Source organism: Sorex araneus, chromosome 5 (assembly GCF_027595985.1).
Source record: "Sorex araneus isolate mSorAra2 chromosome 5, mSorAra2.pri, whole genome shotgun sequence".
Taxonomy (NCBI): Eukaryota; Metazoa; Chordata; class Mammalia; order Eulipotyphla; family Soricidae; genus Sorex; species Sorex araneus.
Genome location: NC_073306.1, coordinates 173,218,198 through 173,238,408, shown reverse-complemented (window position 1 = coordinate 173,238,408; position 20,211 = coordinate 173,218,198). Strand labels below are relative to the sequence as shown.

The 20,211-nt window shown below is 48.2% G+C and overlaps 1 protein-coding gene and 1 pseudogene across 6 annotated transcripts in view; both read left to right on the top strand.

The window, feature by feature from the left end:
* The window catches only part of APBB2 (amyloid beta precursor protein binding family B member 2), a 359,038-nt gene that overhangs the window by 297,002 nt on the left and 41,825 nt on the right, over positions 1-20,211 (top strand). The gene's annotated exons all lie outside the window — the stretch shown is intronic.
* On the top strand, positions 11,076-11,187 carry LOC129405200 (U4 spliceosomal RNA; annotated as a pseudogene).

Genomic DNA, 20,211 nt, shown 5'->3' with positions numbered 1-20,211 from the left:
AAGAGCTGGATGAAGGAATTATGTCAGGTGAGAATCAGGGTGTTTGGACAGGCCCCTGGGTCTGTTTTCTGTAGAGTTTGGGGTCCAACCAGCCCTCTGGCATCTGGATGTGTTCCTCAGCCTGGAAGACATCCCAGGCACATATTGGGGCTTCTGTGGAGGTTCTGCTAACGTAGACATGATTGAGGAAGTGTGGCCAGTGGTGATTAGGTTTCTCCCAGTGCCCTCTCGTGCCCTGATTTTGCAGCTGAAGACTATGTCAGAGAAGTAGTGAGTCTGCAGTAGGGTCCTACCACTGATTGTGTTGTTATGGTTCCTTCCTTGCCCCGACACAGGCACCACTTAGCATCTTAGCATCACACCCTCTTCATCAGCAATGGGGTCATTGCTGGGGTAACAGGTGGCAGTGATCGGTGGACATGTGGATTGACCCACTGGTACTATAGTGTTTTTTTGGTTTTTGTTTTGTTTTGGTTGGTGGTGCTCAGGACTTATTCCCGGTTCTGCACTCAGTAACCACTCCTGGCGGGTTCACTCTATATGGAGTGCCGGGGATTGAACTTGTGTCAGTTGTATGCAAGGCACGTGCCCTCCCTGCTGTACTATCTCTCCGGCCCTGACACTATTTTTTATTAAAATGTTTTTCTGGTTGTTTTTGGTTTTTGGCCAGCCCTGGCAGCACTCAGAGATCACTCCTGGTGGTACCGGGAAACCCTGTTTCGTGCTGGGGATTGAACCCAGGTTAGCTGCATACTTGCCAAGTGCGTACTCCACAACTATCTCTTCTGTCTGAGTAATACGTTTTTAAAGATAAAAGAGTAAGGTGGTAGTATTTCCCTAAAGCACTATAGCACTGTCATCCTGTTATTCATCAGTTTGCTCTAGTGGGCACCAGTAACATCTCCATTGTGAGACTTGTTACTGTTTTTGGCATATCGAATACCCCACGGGTAGCTTGCCAGGCTCTGCCATGAAGGTGGTATACTCTCAGTAGCTTGCCAGGCTCTCCAAGAGGGACGAAGGAATCGAACCTGGGTCGGCCGTGTGCAAGGCAAATGCCCTACCCACTGTGCTATCACTCCAGCCTATTTCCCTAAAAGGAACCATAATGTGATATTTAGTACTTGGAAAGATTATAAACCCAGGAAGCTAGGATGTATGTGACTTGAACTAGCAGTATCTAAACATGGATTCCCTATGAGTCTTCTTGGTGGGGTGGAGGAGGCAGGGGTTTGGGCCACACCTAACAGTGCTCAGGGTTCATTCTTGGTGGAGTTTGGTGGCGTTTGGGAGTCCCATCTGGGGTGCCTGGATCAAACCCAGGTTAACCGCATGCATGGCAAGTGCTTTAACCCCTATACTACACCTCCGGCCCCGTCCCTGTGAGTCTTGGCTGATGAGTTGGTGCTTCTGCAAAGTCCAAAGTTCCCCCATTCCCCAGTGACTTTATAATTTTTCTCTTATTCAAAAGCCAGACTTGCTGTTTCAAGCGTCACGAATAGGAGTTCAAGCCTGGCCGGAATGGCATGAACTCCTCAGAAGAGAGGATTCATGCAAACCATGCCTCCCGAGCTTTCAGGGACTCGGGTCCCACGGCTTCCTGTCCTGGCAGCCACGCCGGGTGCCGCGTCCTGCTCACTGCTTAGCCAAGAGAACACAGGACTAGGGGGCCTCCCGGTCCCCGAGGACATGTGTCCATGCCCAATTTCATTGACTTTAACTGGGAATTTGTCTCTTCTAGGCTATTCCCTCCAAAGAATATCCTGAGGAAGTGATTTTTTGGATAAAAGAGAAAGAAAATAAAAAACAGGAATTTTAAAAAATTGAACTCAGAAGCCAGGAGATAATACAGCAGTTAGAGGTCTGCCTAATGCACCTGACCCACTTCATGTCCCTGAGGCGTTGTGGGGTGCTTTAAGGAGAAACGGAGGCACCAGGGAATCCCCAGGAAGAAGCTTTATTAAACACATTGGTCAGCACAGACTCGGGGTTTTCTCAGCCCAAAACCTAACCCGATGGAGGTGAGGATTTTCCTCCATATCCTAGCAAGGAAGTTCCCAGAAGCAGGAGCAGCGTGACCTCACTCATGGTCCCACTAAGGTCGTGGTCTTTCTGCTGGGCCTGTGGCAGGCTCCACCCCAAAGATCACCTTAAGTTTCTGTCTCCCCCAAATGTGAGTTCTAACCAGTCAGGGATGTGTTTCTCTTTCCTCCTGCCACGTTTGTTAGGGCTCTCATTTCTTCTGCCACATGCATCACCTGGTCCCCTGAGCACCATGGGGTGCAGTTCTGGGCTTCCCTGAGCACCTCCAGAGTGACCCGGGCCATGCCTGGCACCGCAGGGCCTGAGCAGTAGCCCCCCTCCTCAGGCCCTGGCACTGGATGGCCAGAACAGTGGACTCACAGTAACAGGTGGGGCCCCCGGCCTCCTGAGCACTGCTTGGGAGTCCTGCTGATCCCCCAGAAGTTAATCAGGCTCAATCCACGTGCAGAGACCTGTGTATTGAGGGCCAGAAAGTCTTGGAGGATGTGGTCCTGGAGGGTGGTGACCCCAGTCGGACCTTGTACCCATTGAGAAGCTGAGTCCATGAGTGGATGGCCACAGAGACGGCTGATGTCACTCATCCTTGGAGGAGTCATTTAGACTATAGTAAAGAGACAGAGTGGGTAGTAGATGCCCGAACTCAAATGTTGCGAGGTGAGGAAAAGAAAGCATAGGAAATCTGGTCCTTCCAATCAGATATTGTACACCAGAAGAGATGTTTAGAGTTCCTGGAGCGGGACCTTGGGGATTATTCAGAGGACATGATAATGTGCAATCCCTCTACAGCTGGAAAAGACACTCGTGACTTTTGCTTCTTTTTTGGGGGGTGCTGACTCCTGGCTCTGCACTCAGGAATCACTCCTGGCAGTGCTCGGGGGACCATATGAGATGCTGGGAATCGAACCCGGGTCGGCCACGTGCAAAGCAAACGCCCTCCCTGCTGTACTATCACTCCCGCCCCCGACTTTTGCTTCTTAATCCCTACATTGCCTTGTCCCCCTTAGCCCAGCCCAAAGGAGGACTCCTAAGTGCAAATTTGCACACAACAGTAAAAACAGTAAAAAGTCAATCAGTGATTTTTCCCTAGAACTGGGTTTTCTAATATAGCAGCCGCTTGTTACCAGCGGGTCTAGAACCCTTGCAATGTGACGAGTGTGATTGAGTGATCAGTGAAGTAAACAGGATGAGTGGGAAACTTGGGGGAGGGGATCTTACAGCAGTGTCCTCATTGATTACATACTGAAGGACGGCATGTTGGATTTATTGGGTGAAGTGAAATATGTTATTAAAATTGATTTCACTGGCCTCCTTTCTCCTTTTTAAAGAGGAGAATTAGATCTGAAGAGATAGCACAGGGGGTCAGGTGCTTGTCGTGCGTGTGGCCAACCTGAGTTCAATCCCTGGCACCACATACGGTCTCCTCAGCACCACCAGGAGTGAGCACAGAGCCAGGAGTCAGCCTTGAGCACAGCCAGGTGTGACCCCAAACTAAAAGCAAGCAAATAATTGAATTACTGCAACATGCAGATCGACCTTTGTGACTCACTTGACGTTCCTGACAGGCAGGGGACAAGAGAATTGCACGGCCCTGGAGGGCGGCGAAAGATTGCTCCACTGTGATGCCGGACGCTCATTGTTGTCGGGCCAGAGAGAGGACTCAGTTTAGCTTGTGATGGAATGTGAAGAGAAGTTTGCCAGTTGATAACCTTTAAAGATTAAAAAAAAAAGAATCAGAAGTTAAATAAGGAAAATAAAGAATTCTTCCAAATTTTATACCAGGTAGTTTTACTGAACTGTTCATATTTTAAAAAATAAATTGCAGGGCTGGAGCAATAGCACAGTGAGTAGGGCGTTTGCCTTGCACGTGGCCAGCCTGGGTTTGATTTTCAGCATCCCATATGCTTCGCATGCTGGAGCCAGGGTTCTAGCCTCAGTATTGCCTGGGCCCCTCAGCATCGCCAAGGGCAACCCCCCTTCCAACACAGAGCCAGCAGTCACCTCTGAGCACTGCCAGATGTGGCCCCCCAAAAGACACATTGTCCACGTTTTGCCTCACTGCCAGATTGGTGCTGATTTTTCTTAGCTCTTCCTGCACTTCTGTTTCTACCCAGTGCCTCCCGCGTGCACCCCACCAGCTACAGCCCAGATTACCCTGAGCGTGGGGGTATGAGCACACGTTTCTGCCGCTTACAGGAAGGCGTCCAGAACCCCTGGGCAGACATGCTGGGCCTCACCCGGGCCCTCTGTGCAGCCACATTGTTCTCCAGCCCCTCCCCTCACAGCCCGCAGGCACAGCAGCTGAGGCACGTGCCAGTCCAGCTGCTGAGGGCCGGAGCCCACACCTGTCCAGCAGCCGGTTGCAGCTGCTCCACCCTGCAGTTCCCTTGCCCAGGGCTGCCCTCGCCCGCCCACTCATTTCCTAAGGCCTCCTCATGAAATCTTGATGTGCCCTTCCGTTGAACCAGCCGTCTCCTCCTCCGTGCACAGCCAACTCCGAGGGAAACGTGCACCCTGTAGCCCGTTTTGCTGCAGGAAGCTCTATCTCATTCGCAGATTTTGTGTTTCCCCAGATGAGAACGGGAAAATAAAGTTTCAGTGGGAGGACCCTGCCCCCTGCATTCTTTATAGTCAAACTCTTTGGTCACAGTGCAAGAGAGAGAGAATGTCGTCACTCACTCTGTTTCTCTCCTTTACTTATATGTCACTAATAAACCAAACCCAAGCATGATCATGCATAGCTCTTCACAGTGCTCTGATCTTGAATTATTTTTCTTTGCTCATATTTTATTTGTGTGTGTGTGTGTTGATGGGTAGAGAGCCTATGGCCTCACCTATGCAGGACATGTGCTCTACCACACAGCCACACCCCAGCGCCTATTAGTATGATTTCTTTAGGCCTTTATTATTGTTGAGTGTTTGGTTGGTTGGTTGATTGATGTGGGTTTTTTTTTTTTTTGCCACTAGCCAGGGATAGTTTGAATACCGCTGGTCTCGGTTAACCTATCCAAAACCTTTATGTGATGCAATAGAAAATAAATGATTGTGGACCTGCCACGGGGACAGGCTTGAGGGGAAAACGCAAGTCGTGGTGAAGGGAGGGTGACAGTGGTGAATCGGATGGTGTTGGGATACTCAGTGCCTGCAATGAATCATTAACAGTGATGGTGTTTAAATGAATTGTGGGGGGTGGGGGAATGATGAACAACAACAAAAATAAAAACAGTGTGAGGGCCACACCTGGCAGTGCTGGGGGTCGAAATCGGTCCTCCCACATGCTTTGCCCCAACCCTCTGAGCCATCTCCGCCGCCTGCACGTGCCCCTCTAATCACCCCCCTGCCAGATGTTTTAACTCAGCACTCTACCGAGTTAACATCAAATCACTGTCACTGTCATCCCGTTGCTCATCGATTTGTTCAAGCGGGCACCAGTAACGTCTCTCATTGAGAGACTTATTGTTACTGTTTTTGGCATATCCAATACGCACGGGGAGCTTGCCAGGCTCTGCCGCGAGGGCTCGATACGCTCGGCAGCTTGCCGGGCTCTCCGAGAGGAGTGGAGGAATCGAACTCGGGTCGGCCGCATGAAAGGCAAACACCCAACCGTTGTGCTATCACTCCAGCCCAACACCAAGTATTTAAAGAGAAAAGTTGAAGTCATAGTCAGATCATTGTGGGGAAGCTCTTTGAACCCCAAATCCCTTCTTCCCTGGACTCTGGACTGGCCCCACTCGGCACTGAGCAGACACCTCATGTGCTTTAGACCAGAGAAGTTCAGGGGATCGGCATGTCTGAGGTCTGCCAGGCGAAGAAACACTCACGAGCACTCATGTATGAGGGTTAACTCCACACCAAGTGGTGCTGTGTTCCCAGACTCTGCCGAAGCACTCAGACACCACCCGTCTTAGGCTGTGTTCTTCAGAGCAGAGCTTTCATTTTAGCCAGTGACTGTTCTCTTCAGGAATTTTGTTAATGGTGAAAATTGCATCATTTGTTCTGTTTCCTTTCTTTTTGCTGGAAAGTTTCAAGTTAATAAATCCTCAAGTGCATTAATACTGTTAGGGCCAATGTGTATGACTGTCATTGGTGTGGATCAGAAAGTAGCAGGCTTGGGGCTGGAGTGATAGCACAGCGGGAGGGCGTTTGCCTTGCACGCGGCCGACCCAGGTTCAAATCCCAGCATCCCATATGGTCCCCTGAGCACCGCCAGGGGTGATTCCTGAGTGCATGAGCCAGGAGTGACCCCTGTGCATTGCTGAGTGTGACCCAAAAAGCAAAAAAAAAAAAAAGAAAGAAAGTAGCAGGCTTGGATTCAAATTAATATTTAGCTTAATTGATTTACGCAATTACTTCTATTTGGTTTCCAATTTTACTTTGTTCCTTGCATGTGAGAATGTTTGCCTTTCATTGTAAATCACTTCTTCTGGGAAACCTGTGATACACAAATTATAATAAAATCCAGTTGTAACGTCAATAGAATGTTTAAAATATGGGCTTACACACACACACTGACTTCTGTATTATTCAATAATTGGAAAATGTCACATCCTGCAACAGGAGTGTTCTGACGTTGTTATTTTTTCCCTTTGCAAAATCCCCAAGGAACTAAAAGAACAGCAAAGTTACAAATAGATCTCCACAGTCAATTAATATTTATTGGCCAATTCATGTGACATCTGTGGCTTTCTCTGTGAATTAGAGAATAATAATGTCACAGGAACTGCCTCATCCCTAAAGGACTTGCTTGCAAGACTATTTCTCTCCACCACCAGGGATCCCATTACAAAGATGAGCGGCGATTACTAAAAGCATTCCATCTAATGGATGCCGTAGAACTCCTTAATATATTTTCCCCCCGGACTCAGAGACCCAGAGTAATTGTCCATGCCCCTTTCTTGCCTAAAGGAAAAGTTTTGATTTATCTCTATGTACCTTCTAGCTAAAGAGTTGCTTTGTCTTTTTTATTGACACAAGCAAAGCCGGAAAAGGTATTTATTAAGAAAGGCAAAACCTAATCCTAGTCATTACAGTCACTGTGTCCAGGAATGGAATAAGAGGCAAAAAAAAAAAAAAAATTTTTTTTCAATAAAAGATAATTTTTTTTTGTCTGCTTGCAGAGTGTTTCTTGAGAAAGAGTACAAGGAGATAAGTTAAAACATTTTCTTTAGGGGGCTGGAGCAATAGTACAGCAGGTAGGGCGTTTGCCTTGCACGCGGCTGACCCGGGTTCGATTCCCAGCATCCCATATGGTTCCCTGAGCACCGCCAGGAGTAATTCCTGAGTGCATGAGCCAGGAGTAACCCCTGTGCATCGCCAGGTGTGACCCAAAAAGAAAAAAAAAATTTCCTTTAGACAAGAAAAAGAGAATGTGATAGATAGGTTAAGTCTTTTTACATCACGGGTCACTTTTAATCATAACATTGTTAATCACTGTCTTGTTAATTCTATTTTTTTTAATCATACGATTAGACCAGATTATACCAAAGAAGCATGTAAATCAGGGCAGACGGATAAAAATAGCCAGCATCTGGGGCTGGAGCAATAACACAGCGGGTGGGGCATTTGCCGTGCATGAGGCCGACCCGGGTTCAATTCCCAGCATCCCATATGGTCCCCTAAGCACCGCCAGGAGTAAATCCTGAGTGCAGAGCCAGGAGTAACCCCTGAGCATCGCCAGGTGTGACCCAAAAAGAAAAAAAAAAGCCATCATCTTTCTGAAGGGGTGGGATATTTTTTAGAAGCCTTTACATTATAATTTAATTATAATCGCACCTGGAGACTTTTAATCCCTCTGTGAAACTGACTTTCTTCCTGCCCCAAGCCCCATCACCTTCAGTTCCTCCCGTGAGGTGGCAAGCTTTGGGATTGTTTTTTTTCTTTCTCAGTTGTGTAATTTCATCAGTCTCCTGCTTAGTTAAGTCCTGCTGTGTGTTTCGCCACAGGGCTTAGCACCAAGGAGACAGGTAAGAAAAAGAACTCGGTGGCCACTGCCCTGGGAAAGTACTGCACGGGCTACTAACTTAATATTTATTCCCTGGCTCTTCTGAGTGCCAGGAAACACGTGGCAGGATACTTCTCAGACTCCCCACAAAAGCTAGAGCACGTTGCCATGCTCGTGGTGGCTTTGCTGAAGTCCCCTCTCTGCCTCTGCCCTTAGTCTTTCTCTCACCCTTGGGCCCGTCAGCTCTAGCTAGGTTATGCTTCGCTGACCCAAAGTCTCGGTGGCTTGGAAGAGTGCGTTCTGGTTAACGTTGCAGAGGGGCTAGAAATACCTCTGTCTCCAGGCCTAAAGCGGGTTCGCCTACTAGACTCAGGTACTGTCAAGACACAATGGCAGGAGGCAAAGATGCCTTGAGTCTTCTCTTTCCATCAGGAAAAAGCACTTAGCACTTGGGCTCACATTTTATGGGCCTAAGTCCCTGATCTAAGTATACCTGACTTCAGACGTTGCAAAAATACTCGCCTCTGCCTTCATATATTGCTTTTGCCTCGGAAAGCTTTCATAGATCTTACTGGCACTAATTTTTTTTTTCCGCCTTATCTCATTAGCATTGTAAAGCTGTATGTCTCACCTGTTCAAGTGTAAGTTCCTGCCAGTCAGAAACGTATCTTAAGACTGCTTGGTATGGGGCTCAGCTGAATGCAGTTCTTAGAGACAGTGCTTTGGACGGACTGGAGAGTAGGTACAGGGGTTAAGGTGTATGCCTTCTGTGCAGCCAATCCAGAATCAGTCCTCAACACCGTATGGTCCCGCTGGAGGTGACCCGGGAGGCCCCTGAACACTGCTGGGATGACACAGGTAACTCCTGGTACCTCAGGAACCAAGTAGCATCCCATCCTCAGCCCCTCACATTGAACCTCCCCCCAACACACACAGATGCTTCGAGGCACCCATCAACTGTGACTACTTAAGAAAATTGTGTCATATATATCCAAGGAAACACTGCTATTAAAAAAAAATTGTGGCCAGAGGGATAGTACAGAGGGTAGAGGACTTGCCTTGCATGTGACTGACCTGGGTTCAACCCTCAGCATCCCAGACGGTTTCCTGAGTCCCACCAGGAGTGACCCCTGAATACAAATCAGGAGTAAGCCCTGAACACTGCCAGGTGTGGCACAAAAACAAAGAAAAAACAAATAAAAGGATGAAATTTACCTTTTGTAACAATGGGAGGAACCTAAGGTGATTATGTAATTGAAGTCAGTGAGAAAGTGAAAGGCAATTTACTTGTGGTTTCAGCCATGTGGTCTATAAGTAACCCAAGCAAACGCACTTGTAAAACACGGCAAAAAATATCTTAGACTCCATGAAAAACATGGAAGTTACCAGAGCGGAAGGAGAAGCGGGCGGGCTGAGCCAGGTGGAAGCAGTGGTGAATCAGTTGACATTTGGCTTCTGAAAATGCCTTTGATGGTATGAAAAAGAGAATGAAGGAGACTAAACGGGATGTTTTAATAGGGCTTCTTTCCTCTTTTCGGGGATGAGCGATATTATTCTGCCTCTTTATAGATGATAACTTTCATGGGATTTTTTCAGTTAGGCACTAAAAAAAGGCTTTTTTCTAACAGCTGAGCTATAGGGATGGCGCGACGGTACAGCAGGTAAGGCACTGACTCGCATGCAGCTGACCCAAGGTCAGTCCTCAGCACTGCATAGTCCCCTGAGTACCACCAGGGGGTCACTCCTGAGCACAGAATCGGGAATAGGTCCCGAGCACCCCCAAGTGTGACCTAATTTCCCCCTCCCCATTTCTGCAACCCACATCCTTCACCCTGGATTCTAATCCTGTTCCTACTCGTTTGGGTTGTTCCTGGGGTCACCCCCTTTTTCCTGATGCGGAGCAGCACACAGAGGTAGGAGGCTGCTATGGGAAAGAGTTCCAGGCCCCCAAGCAGGAAATCTCTTGATCCCAGAGAAGTTAAGGGGCCACAGCAACAGCTCCCGACTGGTATTTAGGTCCGTTCCCTGTGTTGGTTCCCCGTGGCTGTGGTGACAAATTCCCACGGACTTGTGACTTGGTAACAGAGTGGGTGAAGCTCAGCATCAGCTTCGCAGGGAGAAACTCGGGGTGCCGGCAGGGCCCTCCACAGCCCTCGGCTTTAGGGAGCAACACCCGCACCTTCCCCAGAGGCCTTCGCTGTGGCTTCATCCCGCTGTCCCGTGCCCACTTTCCTCGTATGTCTTTGTGCGTGCATGTGTGTGCATGCACCCTTCGCCTCTCCGGAGCCGTGTAGATGAGATTGATCATGACCCTTCCATAAAATTGACACTGAAGACCCACTTTTGCTGGAAGGATACCGATTCTACCATTTCAGGTGCCGGAGATCAGGACCTGGTCTATTGGGGAGCGTAACTCTGCGGCCGTCAGGACGGTGGGGACCCCGTGTGCCCGCCCAGGTCTTTTCTCCCCTGCCCCCATACCCCACCGCTCCGTCCTCCCAGATGGTAGAGATGCTGTGGTGTCTAAGAAGCATCTTTGAGATGGGGCGCATCTCTGGATGCTTACGCCGAGTCCCCGGGTCCTAGTGGAGACCTGGAAGCCCTGGAACTGACCTGTGGCAGGAGAGATGGGAGAGCGCCTGGCATGTCACCCAGGAGCGATTTTCCCTTCCAGTGCTACTCTAACGTACTCAGCCTGCCCCACCCTGGTGCCCACAGGGCCGGGTCCATGGGGCTGGAGAGAGGGGAAGAGGCCCAGTGAGGTTCCAGAAGCAGCTGCTCCCGTTTATTTTTCTCTGCGAAGTTAAAAAACGCCCGACGTTTGTTAAATAATTAATCTTCCTTCCCTAGAAGGGCTGTTTCATTTCATGGGTGAATAGTTTATTGCCAGGGAGCTACATCTTCCTCCAGAGTTGATGTATCACATGCTTTGGCATCTAGGTTTTCAGACGTAAAAATACTTGACAGCATTTCCTCTCTGCCATGTACATGTGTGGATGGTATGGAGCCCTGTTCACTTGCATTATGATCATGTCAAAGAGACAGACATGCGTAGACTGGGGTACCTGGATGTTTCCATTTCTTTTTGGTTTTCAGTTTTGAGCAGTGGCAGTGTCGTCGCCAGTGAGATTTATCTGAGACATAATTATTGCTAATTGGAAACTTTGCCCTTTTCTTTTTGGTTTTGTTGGGGAGCCACGCCTGGCAGTGCTCAGGGGTTACTCTTGGCTTTGTACTCAGGGATTGCTCCTGGTGGTGCTCAGGAGACCATCTGAGGTGTTGGAGATCAAACCCAGGTCAGCCGCATGCAAGGCAATTGTTCTACCCACTGTATCATCATCCTGGCCCATTACTCCAGCTCCTCATTTTTTTTTGGTGGGGGGGAGGGGTGGCAGGGCGTGTGGCCACCCTTGGCAGTGTTTATGGCTTATTCCTGGTTCTGTGCTCCGGCATTCATCCTGGCGGTGCTCAGAGGACCACATGGGGTCGGCCTCATGCACGATCAGTATCCTACCTTCTATACTATCACTTGAACTCCTGAACTCTTCTTATTTCTAAGTGCAGAACAGAATCTGTTCCTAAATTCAGGTAACTCTCACTGTCTCCTAAACATTAGACATTTAATAATAGGCACCAAAGTGTAAAAGCCTTTGGACATCATTCAGCTTACAAAGAAATTCAACTATGCAGTTGACAAGGAAACAACACAAAGATCTATAAGAAGGGGAAAACTATTTGAGTGGATTTTTGTAATTTATTAATTTTATTTAAGATTATTTAAGATTTAAGGTTTTTTTGTCTTATTTAATAAATAGTATTGATGTTTATTAATATTTTTCTATTTTATTTTTATGATTACTATCGCTTAGGGCATTACAGTGGTGTTAAGTGTATGATATCAATAATCAAAGGCCATGAGGACGGAATGGGCTGAGGTGGCATCTGGGTCCACTTCTGCCTCCTTCAGCTTCGCCCTTTCCTCTGCCTCCCAGTCACTCGGGGGGTAGGTGAGCCCGTGTTGTCCAGCCATCCTGACAGCTGCCTCCGTGTGGAACCTCTGAGTCTCTCGTCTGGCAGAGTCGCTGTGGTGTCCTGGCCCAGTTCACGTCCCAGGAGACATTTACCAGGCAGGGCCCTGCTGTCCCACACAGGTCAGAGCCACACAGACCAACTAGCGGCCAGGAACTCATCTCAAGATTTCAGACGGTATAATAATCCTTGGGATGGCAAGTGCTGTATTGGGGTGCCTGCCAGTTTGCCAGATCGTAATGACCTTGTGTCGGTTTGGATTGTTATTGTGGGGGTAGGGGGTGGCGTTGGGGCCACACTCCAGCAGCGCTCAGGGGATCTCCTGGTGGTGCTCAGGAGACCATCTGTGGTACTGGGGGTGGGATGTAAGGAAAGAGCCTTTGTCCCAACCCCCAACCCCCCCAACCTCTTCAGCCCTGTTTTTTTGTTTGTTTGTTTCGTTTTAAATTTAGCAGAGAGATCTTACAATTTGCACTTTGTAGATGAAGCCAGGTCAGATGGAAAAGGATGCATTTGGAAGGCTGCACAAACCAACTGAAATGGTCAAGGTCTTTGCTGTGATGAAAATTAATGCATTCACTGAGAGGGGCAACGCAGACTGGTGGCTACTTACCTTGTTATATTAGTGGTAGGTCTTCCTTTGATTAATTTGAGAAAAGTGGAATGGGGACAAGTCAAGGTAGTTTGTATGATCTCATAAATATATGTATGTATGTGTTATGTGTATAGTGGTGCCAAGGATGGAACCGAACCCAGGGCCTCACACATGCAAGGCATATATGTGCTCAGCGACTAAGCTATATCCTGGATCTCAAGAAATATATTTTAAGCAGAGGTCCTGAATGACTGGAATAATAAATGACTTTTTGTTGGTTAAGAGAACCAATTAGGTCCCATCCTCACTCTTTGAAAACAAGGAATTTTGCTTGAAATAACTAATTTAGCTCCCTTATGGGATGTTTCTCCAACTTTTAAGATGAATCAGAGTTTTGAATTAATGTTCAGTCTTTGGAGTGTATCGGTAGTGTTTAAGTTTAAATTTTCCACTCAATAAATCATGAATTCACTTAATTTATCATCAGTGCACTGAAAAGTCACCAAAGTAGATTTTTAGCTGCGAGCGTTTGCTTCTCTCCTCCTGGTTAATCCTGACACATCTCACGAGTCACATTTTTCCACCGTTCTAAAAGTGGAATTGCTTGCTTGCTTGGTAAAATTGTTCAGTGGCCTGTTGCATCCTAAAGAACAAGTCGAGTACATGGGCTGGAGGGAGAGGTCAGTGGGCTAGAGTGTGTGTCTGGCATGCGGGAGGCCCAGTTTCCATCCCAGACACCACGCATGGTGCCCCACCACCCTCTGCCTCACTTAACGTATGTGAAGGAAATCAGTGTTTTTGTAAAGAGAAGTTCTTTGTAGGTTAATGTCTGCGTGCAGAAATATGGGATGTGAGGACATCATTTCAGGGAACCTGAACCCCGAGTGGGAACTTTGTGTGGAATTTAACTGAAGGACACTGTGAAGGACAGAATACTGGACTTTGCAGACCGGAGTCCTGGGTTCTATTCCCAGCACTGCATAATCACCTGGGCACTGAGCATCACAAGTTGGGAGGGAGGGAGGGAGGGAGGGAGGGAGGGAGGGAGGGAGGGAGGGAGGGAGGGAGGGAGGGAGGGAGGGAGGGAGGGAAAATGCAGGATGGAAGAGACAGTACATTGGGTAAGGCACTTGCCTGACATGGGGCCAGCCTAGATTTGATCCCAGCACCCCATATCTCCCCCACGCCCAAGCAGGAGTGATTCCTGAGCACAGAGCCAGGAATAAGTCCTGAGCGTAAGCAGAGATGAGTCCAAAATCCAAAAAAGAGAGGAAGGGAAAGAGGAGAGCAGAGGAAGAAAGGAAGAAAATAAATGCAGACTGATGCCAACACACCTGCTAGATGAGAGCAGCTTGCTGTTTGTGCTGTATTTTTTCTATTTTCTGTATATTTGTTGCATTTCTCTTTGACAAACACAATCTGTGTTCAAGAGTTGGCTGTGCTTCTTACAAATTCCCTCACTCCCTTCTGAGCCCTTGTTTGTAAAGGAAGGGCAGTGATAATTGCCAGGTTAATCGGGAGAATGGGGTGCATTCATGAAGTTATAGATACGGAGATATTCAGAAGATATAAAATCCCACACGTGCCCATAACCAAGAGCTGCAGCTCACTACAGAGATACTGTCACAGAGATACTGTCCCACGAGTTTGGATGCACTGAATCACTCCGAGATTCTTCTGCCAAATCAGAAGTCAGGAAACGTTTCCTTAAAAAGACCAGGGGATCCGAATTTGAAAATTCTAGGTCATTCTGTCTTAACTACTCACCTCTGACATTCTTCTACAAAAGCTGCCAGAGTCATAAAGGAACATGTGTGGCTGTGCCTTGGCCAAGCCTCATGTGTAAAAATAAAGCACAGCATAAAATGCTATGTGACCTGCTAAAATGGAGCCACTTGGCACAGCCCTGTGCAGCCAGGAACTTCCAGGTGGGCTTCAGGAAAAAAAAAATATAGTGGCTTCATTTCAGTGCAGTGCTGAAGGATCTTAGAGGCTGCCTTTGGTCTCTCTGACTTTCCTGTGTCTTCTGGGGTAGCTGACTCCTCTGGGCAGTGAAGACAGGTCAGTGGAATGTTCATGAAGGCCAAGTGGGGAGAAGGGGGGGACGTCAGAGTCAGTGACTCCGGGGAGAGTCAACCCCCACCTTCTTTCTTCCCACACTCCCTTCCGCTGAGTGGCGGTAGGCAGAGAGCTCCTGTTTACACTCCTCCCGTGATCAGCCCTAGAGCAAACTTCCAAAGGCTGCCGAGCCCTGACCACCAGGACGCTCAGTGGTTCTGCTCTGGAGTCTCCTGGCCCTGTTCCCGTCCCTCCCAGTCCCTTGTTGTGATAACTGGGGAGCACACACCGTTGGCTGAGGTGCTCGCACACTTACTTGCCGTGCCTGCACCCATTTCAGCGTGTCAGCTTGCCACCTCACACACTTGAATTGCGTTCATCACTGCTTGGTTGCAGTGGCCCCAGGGATGGCAGAGGGCAGTGCCACTGGGATCATATTCCAGCATGCAGACAGTGCCAGGGATCGAAATTGAACTTGCAAGGCAGGTGCTCTAACACTGAATTATATATCCCTGGGCCTCCCTTGTGATTATTTTTTATTGAAGGTTACTGATGTGCCCAGTTCTTTAGGTTTTGAGCCACACAGGCAGTGCTCAGGCTTTCTTCTAGCTCGGTGCTCAGGGCGACCATGTATGGACCGAGGGTCAAACTGCAATTGGCCGCATGCAAAGCAAGTGATCTAACTCTTATGATCTCTCTCTAGGCTACGCCCAGCTCTTTAAAAATTGGGAAAATGAAAAATAAACTAACGGAGTTTTAGGGAAACCGTTGAGAGACAGTTCCATATGCCTTAAAATGGAAGTTAACCCTGAGTGCTGAAAAATGGTACCATAAGAATTGAAATAGAGGTTTTGTGCGAACCTATGTTTTCACATTTGCGGATAGATACTTAGGTGCGCGGTTGCCGGGTTGTTTAGCAGTGGCGGGCTCAGCTTGAGAAGACACTGCCAAGCCTCTCGAAGAAGCTGTGCCATTCGCACCAGCAATGGGACAGGTCCAGGGCTCAGCATCCTTAGCACCTTGGCTTTGGCTGAGTTTTTCCTTTGTGGTCTTCCTTGCGTTTCATTGATTTTCTAAACTGTGTGCAGTAACATCCCACTGGATTGTTTTTTTTAGTGGGGTTTAGGGACTGAGCCACTCGCAGTGGCACACAGGGGCTGCTCTTCAGGGATGGTTGTGTTTAGTGGCCCATTTGGTGCCAGGGATAGAACTGGGCTCAGCCAGCTGTATGCAAGGCAGGTGCCCTAACCCTTGTACTATCTCTGGTCGAGGGCTGTACTATTTTATTTTATTTGGTTTTGTGGCCATACCTGGCAGCACTCAGGGATTACTCCTGGCTCTGTGCTCAGGGATCACTCCTGGTGTTGCTAGGATCATATGTGATGCCAAGATCGAATCTTGGCCAGCCATGTGCAAGATATGTTCCTTAATCTCTGTCCTGTCTCTCCGGCCCCTTCTTAGGGATTTAATCTCTGCTTTCCTAATGAAATGATATCAACATCTTTTATGTGGTTATGAAAACCACTTTGGTAAAGCATTTGTTTAAATTTTTGGCCATTTTTCCCCAAAAGATTAAGGTTATTTATTTTCTTATAATTGTCTTTATTTATAATTGCCCTAAACCAGAAGCAATATAGATAGATATCCATCGTGTCAGATGGACAGATGTGCCATACTTCCAGGCAGTGAGCTCTCCACCAGAGAAAGCAAGGAGCTGCAGGTGTGCGTTGCAGGTGTGTCAAGAGAAGGAAACAAGGTCCAAAGCCATCATATTTACATGCCAGCAGGCCAAGGCCAAGTGTGAGGGAGAAAGCAGATGGTGGAAGCCTGAGGGAAGGGGAGGCCTGTGGGCAGGGAGGTGCTCAAGTATTTCTCTCGACTTCCCGGAGCCTCTTCCCAGCGCGAGTCAGAATGACCGGAAGCTTCAGATGCTGATGCAGAAACTCAGGTGTGCCTTTTCTCTCCTTTCCACCTGGAAATGGCCAGACAGCAGGCACTCCCTTGTCCCCTGCCCCCCTTTCATTCCTGAGGTGTCATCCAGGCCTCAGTCTTCTGAGTCCCTACACCTCTCTGCAATTCTACTTTCCTGACAGGGAGCACAGAAGAGGGGAGGAAAAAGAGGATTGGTGAAGGATGGAAACGAATCATTTAAGATCTGAGTGATGGAGCTGAAGTCAGAGACCAGGCGTCAGGTCCTTATTTTGATGCACGCCCCCTGCCCCTACTGTCTTCACAGGCACCACCAGTGCGCCCAGTAGTTCTCAACCTCGCTGAGCCACACTCCATCACCTGCCCAAATATTTAACTGTCTGGCACGGTTGCCTGATTATCTTTTGAAAGGGGCCCTGGTCCCCTTCGTGCTGCTTGGAAACTCCTCCCACCCTAAAATTTGAGTATGGTTCTATTAAGATTCTGGATCAGTATATGGGTAACAGTTTATGCTCACCTCCCACTTGCGAGCAGTTGGGAGCCTGGGAACTGGGGGTGAAGGAGCGAGGGGTCAATCAGATCTCTCTGGAGCGGGCTCTACTCTCTCTGGTCTTGTCGGAGGCTGTGTTGCACAAATATTACCTAAGAAAATGAGCAGTGCACCTTGCCTAGGGCCTGGGAATGTCTGCCAGTATAAAGGTTCCTGTTGCCATGAGTGAGATTTCATAGAGCAGAGCAGGAAGAAGACTCCAGGACAGTGGAGAGGGGATTTTGTGACATCGGCTTTTGGGTGAGCGCTGAGTTAAAGAGATAACTGCGGTAACAATAAATCTGGAGCTGTTGGTGCTGGCAATGTGGTTCAGGGATGAAGGCACAGGCCTTGTCTGCTGCTGACCCCAGTTGGATCCCGGCAACCATGTGGTTCACTGAGCACTGCAGGTTGGCCCTGGAGACCTTTGTGCATCACTGGGGACTTGACCGGCACCTCGTTCTTGGGCAGTAGCATTGAGCCACCAGTCCAGATGACCTAGAATCAGACACCCTGAGCACTGCTGGAGAGTTTCCCCCAACACCATCACCAACAGCAACAGCTGTCACTGTCACTGTTATCCCATTGCTCATCAATTTGCTCGAGCAGGCACCAGTAATGTCTCCATTGTGAGACTTGTTGTTACTGTTTTTGGCTTATCGAATATGCCACGGGTAGCTTGCCAGGCTCTGCCGTGCAGGCAAGATACTCTCGGTAGCTTGCCAGGCTCTCCGAGAGGGGTGGAGGAATTGAACCCGGGTCAGCCGCATACAAGGCAAACGCCCTACCTGCTGTGCCATCGCTCCAGCTCAAACAACAATAGCAGCAACAGAATTTCTGAGCAAACCTGGAAGTCTTTGAAAGTAAAAGACCCATCCAGAATTCTGTGAATGCAAATCAAGTGTCTGCTGTATTGGGGTAGGTTCTGTGGGACAGAGAGGTACAGTCTCTTTGTGCATTTTCTTCAAATACATCATGAACTGTTCCTTAATCCACAACTTCCTGCTGTGTGTACCCACTGTCCCTGTCTTTTTTTGCCATTTGTCTAGGTGACTATTGTTTAATTGGCACTTAAAGTCCCGCCCCTCAAAATGGGGTCTCTGGCCTGGAACATCTGAGTCCCCTGGAGACTTTCCAAAGCTCAGCTCCCACCCAGACCCCCCGGAGCAGGGATGGGTACTTGACCCCAGCCCTAGAGGATGCCTTGGCATGTTGCCTGTCAAAGGGCTGCCCAGGGAGCCCCCTGCTTAGCTGACAACCTTGCAAGGATCCCCTGCCGCCCTCAGAATGGCACCCCAAGTGGGTTATCCATGTATCCGTGGAGGTGTGAGTGTGGATGCATTGCCACTTCACTACCAGTGAATTTCATCAAGGGCTCAGTGCCCACCTGGGGCTGGGTAGCTAGCAGGTAGGATGCTTGCCTTGCACCTGGCCAACCCGGCTTCCGTCTCTGGCACCCGGAATGGTCCCCTGCATCTCTCCAGGAGTGATCCCTGAGCACAGACCCAGGAGTAAATCCTGAGCTTCACTGGATGTGCCCCACTACCCCGAAAAAAGAGAGACATCTGACCAAATTAAGCTGGCGGATTGGTGAGCTGCCAAGTACTCAGAAGCCAGCAGTGGGGGACATAGGAAAGCTACTGCATCGTTCTGCTCGTATGTGCATTTGTGCCATTTTTCACGTCCATTACTCACATGCAGTGCCAACACTTCTCTGGAAGTCGGTTTCTCGGTGTAGAGGGTACATGCTGTCTGGCTCCGGGCCCTGCAGGGCACAAGGGTAGTGCTTATGTGGGGAGAACAAGGGCCCGCTGCAGGCTGGGTCTGACTTGTGGGGTGAAATCCTGGCCTCTTTGTTTGGTTTTGATGATTCTGCCTATTAGCAATTGAGAGTCAGTGGCCTGGGTTCTGCTTGGGTATCGTCCATGGCTGTGCACTGTGAAGGGATATTTAAATACAGTCTCAGATATTTAAGGAATATTTGAGGGTTTCCTTTTCCTCCGTCCAGGAAACCTCATGTGTGACCTCCAAGTTTAAGGCTGCTTTTCTGTTTGGGCGAGGCAGTGTGCAAGGGTCCTTGGGGATGGTATTTAAGAATAGTTGAATTTATATTTGTATCCTAGCAGCTTGTTTTCAAGGAGCAAATTAAAAATTCTTTGTTCTATAATAAGTTAACAGCATGAACATTGTTATGACAATCTCGTGACTTTCTTGTTTAATGTTTAGATTCATCTAATCAAACAAATTGAAATTGGATTATGGCTGTTACGCATTATAGTAGTTATTATCCAGTTTAAATGCAGATCTGAAGGAAATAAAATTGATTTTCCCATGCTACTTGGGGACATCGTAGGTTATTAGCGTGCTGGCTGAATTTTCAATTAGGTTTACACAGAGGAGAGAAAGATTAGTGGTTAGGTTTTTTTTCCCCTCTTAATGTATTATGTAAATAAACTGTAATATTTCATTCTAATTAAAGAGTCAAATGGCTTTTAAAAGTTTGAAGATCAGCTTCCATATTCTTACTTAGAACACGTCAGGTTTTATAAGTGGATAATAATTTTGAGGAGCATTTTTTATCTTTAGAAAGAAAAAAGAAATGGAGTTGAAAACCATTCTAGTACTCAGTAACTTCTGTAACAGCTTTACCTTATTTGGCAGGGACCGTGCTATAATGTGTATCAGAATTTCACAGATAACTGAACCCATCTAGTTAAGGTCTTTTCCACAGACCTTAAAAAAAAAAAAAGGCTGCCTCCATTCTGCATTATCTTTTGTGTTCTTGCTCTGTGAGCACTGCACTCAGTGTTCTGTTCTCAGAGACATGCCAACATTGTCCCCAGTTCATTGTCCCCAGACAGGTGTTGCAAAACCGCTGCCTCCTGGTAAAGCTGAGTGCCCTGCCAGGGCACACATGGGTGAGAATGACACACCCGGAGGAGCCGGAAAGGGCTTCTCAGAGGAGGTGGCTTTTGAGTTGTTCTTGACTCAGGGGTGAGAGTTTACCAGGTGGAAATTTCTTTCTTCTTTGCTTGTTTTTGTTTGGGAGCCTTCCCTGGAGGTGCTCAGGGGCTGCTCCCAGCCCTGTGC